The 6,926-nt window shown below is 33.4% G+C and overlaps 1 non-coding gene across 1 annotated transcript; it reads right to left on the bottom strand.

The window, feature by feature from the left end:
* Positions 1-459: 459 nt before the first annotated feature.
* On the bottom strand, positions 460-532 carry TRNAK-UUU (transfer RNA lysine (anticodon UUU)). Its single transcript has one exon. It is a non-coding gene; the product is annotated as a tRNA-Lys (tRNA).
* Positions 533-6,926: the final 6,394 nt, after the last annotated feature.

Below are 6,926 nucleotides of genomic sequence, written 5' to 3' on the forward strand. Positions count from 1 at the left end.
TTACTAACACTAATTTGCCTCCAGTGCTGGATCCTTCAACATCAGGCAACTCGATAAATGTATAGACTTTAAACAACATGTATCATTTATTCACTCATGTTTAGCATATTAGGCATGTTATTCTTTCTGGGACATATTTCTGTAGCTTTAGCTAGATGGAGTTATAGCAACCACCTTTAGTAGAAGTCGACAATTTTCAAACATGCGCATAGCAATTCTCAAGGATCAAAGCGTTTTGATTAAGGAGTACCTTTGCAATTGAAATGCAATTACTTCCAAATTTTCTTTAATGAAAACTGAAGTAAATAAAAAAGAGCATTCGCGAAATATGCCATGCTGGGGTAAGTATGGAGCTCAATATGCGGAAAATGTGACGTATAAATTTAATTACTGCTCATGGGTTCAAGTACAGCATATGATAAGAAACTGACATAAATATGAAAGAAAGAAAAAACGTACCGCCCGAACAGGGACTCGAACCCTGGACCGTTAGGTTAAAAGCCTAACGCTCTACCGACTGAGCTATCCGGGCTCAAGCACATCCGTAACTGTAAGTTTGAATAAGCAACGTCCCCAGTTTCATATATGCCGTTTTGTGTGCATTAGAAGATCTGAAGGTAAACTACGATATTTTTGGTCTCCAGCTGAATTTTGAAATATGCGCTTGTCAAACGAAGAAAGTTCTGTAAAACCTTTGCAGGAATATAATATTTTGCCATAATTGAAGGAATGTTCAGATTCGCACTTGAAGATTTTGTATTTTTAAAAACAACCTTTTTGGAAGTGCAAAGTGAAAACGTGTAGCGAACATGTCATAATTAGTTTGAGAATAGTCGTCTGTCGTTTACTACACTAGTCAGATTAATAACAGGGGCTGTTCGCTTTCAAAATTTATGGAGATTGTAGGCCGATGTTTGGGCAACCCGCTTTTTAAAAGTCGAAGAGCGCAAAAATACATTTAATGATAGATTAGTAGAGCAGGGATATGAGAGAACGGTATGGCTTCGATACCCATTTCTTGTTCCACCTTTTCCTGCTTGCTTTGTCTTGATGCAGTTCTACTGATTGATCACATTTAGTGAGCACAGAAGGTATTTCATATTCAAAAACTAGATATGAAACATGTTTTTGATAGCAGGTGGAGTTGCTTTTAACATTTTTCTCCACTCTCTTTATTTTTCATATGCCTTTATGTGAAAAACAAGCAACAATCCTAAATCTCCTATAAAAACTTTCTTTAGATTCATTAAACTATGTTTAAGATTTTTTTCTCCTCTTTGATGATATCGAGTGGATCCCCTTTCATTGCAGTCATTTAAGTACAGCCAAGATTCGTCTATTGTGACAATAGTTTTAATTTTTTGTACGGATAAATGTTTCTTACAAAGAATTCTGCTGCACGTTCGGCGTTCGGCGGTATGTCGTCGAGGAAGATAATTCACATTATGTTTTTCTCCTTTTTCAGGTTTGAATCAGCATTAATCTCTGCTTACAGTTTCCATTGAGCATTTTAATGCTTTTTCACTGTCTTTTGACTTTGGGGATTTTCATTTAACTTAAAGATTTTACTTTTGCAACATTCGAAACATCCCGTTTTCTCCTTGGATACGTATTTGGAACAAAGTTTGAACTTCAGTTTAAATTTTGGCATTTCGTTCCTTCGATGTTGACAACATTACCTGTCGTAGCTTTAGATATCATTTTGCATGAAAATAAAATTGTCAAATAGCGGACAATAATAATTTACACTTTCAAAAATATAGATGCAGTTAAAGAAAAATCCAAGCAGAAGCCTTTTTTTATACAACAAACCAAAATCGTCTAAAAAATGCTCGAATAGCCTTTGTATATTACTGGAGTAAGGAATTAACGAGTGTCAAAGTTTGCTTTGAAGAGCAATGAATGGCCGGTAAGATTGCGTTGGAATAAAATAATGATTACATACTGGAGACAAGCAGAGCAAAGAAGAAATAAAATTTCCTTGTAAGTAGTCTTATAATTTGTTTTCCAAGGTAAATATGGAACTAAATTTAAAATATGTACCTAATAACATGTATGATATGGAACAAATAACTTTCTCCGATTTGCAATTACCATTCTTTTTCTTCTTGAAAAGATTGTCAAATAGTGCCACGATGACTGCGATAATACCAAAGTATCTATGTTTGTGAACCAGAAGCTCTATCTAAAAAGTTAGTACAAACGTCCCTCAGATATTTGTTCCAATCTTTTCTGTCAATCATATTCAGCTGACCATATCGTGTCCGTTAATATGCATTTTTTATAGTAGGATATAACTTTGAAAATAATCCCCTGCTTTCTATTCTGTAGATGCCAGGTCCAAAATTTAAATCACTTTTTTAATGAAAGAAAAATGCAGCATTAACAACTAATTTGTATCTTTGTTCATGAAGATAAAGGTGGATTGTCGAGAATGATCCGGAGTAGCATCAAACGAAAGCGCAGATGTTACGAGTGCCTTGTTATGTCACGCTTATCTGTAATTGACATTAAATCCCTCTCCTTGGCGATATTTTAATGGTTGAAGGGATGATACGGGAGTACTCAAAGCTGATACACGTATATATATATATATATATATGTAAATTGCATCATAATAAATTCCAACAACATTATACTACGGATTCGTAATGTGAAAAAAAAATGCATTGCTGTTACATGTAAAATTAGTTGTACTTTTAAGATAATAATGCTAAGGCAATGACTATCTTATAAATAGTATAATAGAATGCCAAGTGTAATTTTCAAACACATCATGTATTACGGGAAAAATTCAAAAGCTATGATGATAGCTCAAATTAAAATAGCAGGCATGGTCACACCTAGGAAGCTGAACTATCGCTGGTAGTCCACCACTTTCTGTGTTTGCGCAAAAAGTTTGCGCAAAGGAACAATACTTACACTAATTTAAGTGTTTCTGTGACTTCTTTTTGAACCGAGTTATCTTCATTTAATCTTAACAACCTTACTTACGAATTACAATTTGCACATGTTTGCTTCGTTCAGACGCTTTTGTAGATATCAACGTATATTTTGGAGGATGAAGTGGGAAGGTACTGTTCTGTTATCAGAACTGGAGCCAGAAATGCATGTATGGTATGGATATATGTGTTGATTTTTGCATGTATGTAAGAACGAATGTATGTGTGTATATACATATACACATATATACCCTTAATTCATACACACGCGAACACATGTCTGAATCCGGTTCCGATAACAGAACAGTACCAGTGTGAAGAATAGACTGTTGACTGTTCGGAATTCGAATCGTGAAATTTCCAACGCTAGCTGGATATATTTATCATGGGAAAGAGCTCAAGGGATTGAGGTAATGCTTTATAATAACCGCAATTTTTATAATTAATTCTATAATCAACAGCTGAAATATTTAAAATCAAATTTGGTTTTATTGCTAGGTATGTTGGGTCATATGTCAAAATATTTTAATTTGAAGCTTCAAAATGTAAGTTGATAGCTATTAAAAAATTTAAATTCTTCCCTTTACTCATTTCAGCCTGAACATTTTTCAGAAAATATTGAATTCAATAATCGGTAGAGCATTACTCTGAATTTTGGTTTTTAATAAATGATGCAAAAACGCAACTTTAGCCGAAATTGATTAACTCGTTATCTCTATAAAGCTACATTTTGTGTTGTTTTATAATTTTATAATGCAGAAATCATGCAAATCCTAAAACTTCCAAACACGTAATTCCACACACAATTCTGCTTGGTTTACTGAACAGTACAACTGAGGCAATTAACCGAAAGTTAAGATATCTGTAGTCAAGGGTGGTAATGTTAGGCTCTAACATATTCTATTCTCATAAAGTTTAACAGCAGTTTCTTGAAGTTTCTGCAATGTAAATACAATTGTAAAACAGACGTTTCCTTCTAAAGTTATTAATACAATAAAGAAAGGAGACTAAATTCAATTAAATCGAAAAAAGCATAAAAAATTCATGAAATTAGAGAAATTTAAGAGCATAAAATTTTCAGAAAACGCAATTTTCGAAAAGATATAAGAATAATTTAGAGATTTGTCAACGCCAAAATATCATATTGAAGTGCAATATGAAATGGTTAAAACAAGATCCTATACTAAAGATATTTCAGAGCTATACATCTCAATTTTTCATTTAATTTTGCTGAGCTTTTAATCTTCCAAAGGAGTTTTGGCGAAGCCCAAGGACGACAGAAGAGGAGGAGGGAAGAAAGGGGTAAGAAGAAACGGATTAAGGACAGAAAGGAGATCTTCGAAGCAACAGCAGACTGCAGTTACAGCGAGCTGGAGAAAGCTTAGTTTAGACATTCGCTGAGGCTTAAGAGTCAGGAGAAAAGCAAGATCACAAGGAAGATTTATAACTTGCACTGCAGCTTTTAGACAGAATTAAAAGCAAATTTGAGAAATGTTAGTTAACTCAAAACGAGAATTCCAAGAGAGATTCTATTTAGCAATTTAATTATTAAATCAAAAACGAAAGTTTAGTATGTGGCCTTAGCTATTTTTAGTAATCTTTTCCTTGCTAACTTAAGTTTTCTAAATCATAAAGAGGAATGCAGAGTTACTAAAAAAGTACCTATATTTTCTTCTCAATAAAATTATATAAAATGGTTTACGGTGAGAAGTTAAATATTAAAAAATATCCAGGGAAAAAAGATTAAATTGTTATTAAATTTAAATACGTTTAATTAGTGTACCTTTACCGTCCACCTTTAGTGTAAATAAAGCTTAACTACATTTTGCTGAAGTTACTTAATCGCATCAAAATAAGGCATAATACTTGTTATCGGAAGAATGATAAAGCGTACATTTTATGCAACGCTTGACATTTTAAGAAACAGATTTTTTTTGTTTCAGTTTTATATTTTACATACTCTCCCTAAATATTGTTTAAAAGAATATATCGGTTTATATACAGAATGACAAATACTATTGCAGTAATGTAAAAGAAAAGCTTTTATTAAAAAGACATATATGAAAATATAAGAACTACAGAATAGAAGATTCGGGCTTTATCTACAAGAAAAGAAAAATAACACAGCTGAAATAGTATTATTAGTTAGATTATTGCAGTTAATTTCCTTTTCTATATAAAAGCATATCAGGTTTCGACCGTTAGTCTTTCAAGTCTATTTCATGAAGCTTTGGAAACTATCCATTGACTGAGAGAAAGCTGCTGGTTGGAAAGTTTTGTCATGATCAGTAACATCTTCAGTTGTCAGTACGCTCTCGAATATAAAGTGAGTCATGATCTAGCATATGGAGGGTCTAAAATATTTAGCATTAGTAAATCGGTAAACCAATTACGTGTCTCATTCGTAACAACCACTAGCGGGGTGCATGAGTAGACTTATCCCTTTTCGGCATAAGGGGTACGAACTCTTCTTATGATTATCGAATACACTGGAAGAAAGTTTATATAGAAATTCAATTGCATTTACCGGATTATAATTCATTTATTCATAATTATTTTAGAGGAGATATTATCTTCTACAGTATTCTCAGTATTGAGGCAGATATTGGCCAAACTATATAAGTAATAATGCTTTATTTTCTTGCTTTGTCCATATGTACACAAATGGCATGAAACTTCAGTGACAATTTCTGCACCTCTGAATACCACTGGTTTTGTTCAAACAGTTTCAGCAGGAATGGAACGGGAATCTCTTCGATTGACATGTATTCATTACTATTTTCCACCGATGACTACACTCTTTTCTGTGTGTTGTTGAATGAACTCTCTTTTTTGTATCTTTCGACTTGTAATGTGTGAATGTTTTTCAACATTTTCTTCAGATTGTCCTTCATATGTCTTTCAAAACATCTTCGAGTAAGGAAGATGCTATAGGAATCATTTTAGCTTTGTAGCTAAAGAAAACCTTAGATGGATATTCCTTAATCACAAAATCAAATAATATCTTTTTCAGAAGGTATCCGACCCACACTAGGTCGGGTACCTTAAAGTACTATCCATCGGTATTTCTCATCCATAAACACAGCGTGTTCTTAATGTTCTGATCAGCCCTTTTGATGTTTCTTTGGCTTTCTGAATGTGGAGGTTTAAACATTTAGATTTCCATCACATTATTTACATATCCTGTGTCACTGTTTATTCGTAAAATCGAAATCATTTAAGTTACATGCCACTGATTTCTCAAATACCCATTAAAATCCTTGAAGTTATATGCCGCTGATTCCATTTTCTTTCATGTCAGAGCTTAGCGAAATGATCTTGGTATATGATTATGCACTTGCATTTCCTACCAGGGTGTGATCAGAAATAGATGAAGTGGATATCACAGAGGGAACGGAATTCGAAAAGCAATCAAACGCTTCACTAGAACATTCTTTGAAACATATGCTCGTAGCAGAACTCTCCAAACTGTATGCGTAATGAAACGCATCTAAAAGTAATGCTCCTACACGAATGTGAGATTTCTCTTTAAACATTCTTTTACACCATTCATGACGGCGTCGTAAGACCTAATAAGCTTCATGAATACATATGTATGAATCTGTGATTCGAAACCACATTTCGTCATCTGCTTTACAACAATAAATCACTTAATTTTACTTCCTCTGAACATTACATCAGAGTGAATAAAATGGCTAAAACGTAAAATCGGTACAAGTTTAATGCTAATAAATGCACTCTCACCAGATTGAGAGAAGTTCACCTCATGCAGATAGGGAAAAGTTTGGCCATTCTCTCACTTTGCAAGAGGCCAGAAGGGACAAAGATTTTACCTTTGACCTTGTAAACTCTACTGAATGAGCCCATGCCACAAACATTTTCTCTTCTCTGCCTTTTCTAACATAAAATTACAGACAGTTTCGTTATACAGCTCAATTTTCTCTATCATTAGATGTGTATTTTCATAATGCTAAAATTTTCTCA

The sequence above is a fragment of the Stegodyphus dumicola genome, chromosome 9, assembly GCF_044657685.1.
Source record: "Stegodyphus dumicola isolate Sdum_Otavi_A_Nest chromosome 9, ASM4465768v1".
In the NCBI taxonomy this organism is placed as follows: domain Eukaryota; kingdom Metazoa; phylum Arthropoda; class Arachnida; order Araneae; family Eresidae; genus Stegodyphus; species Stegodyphus dumicola.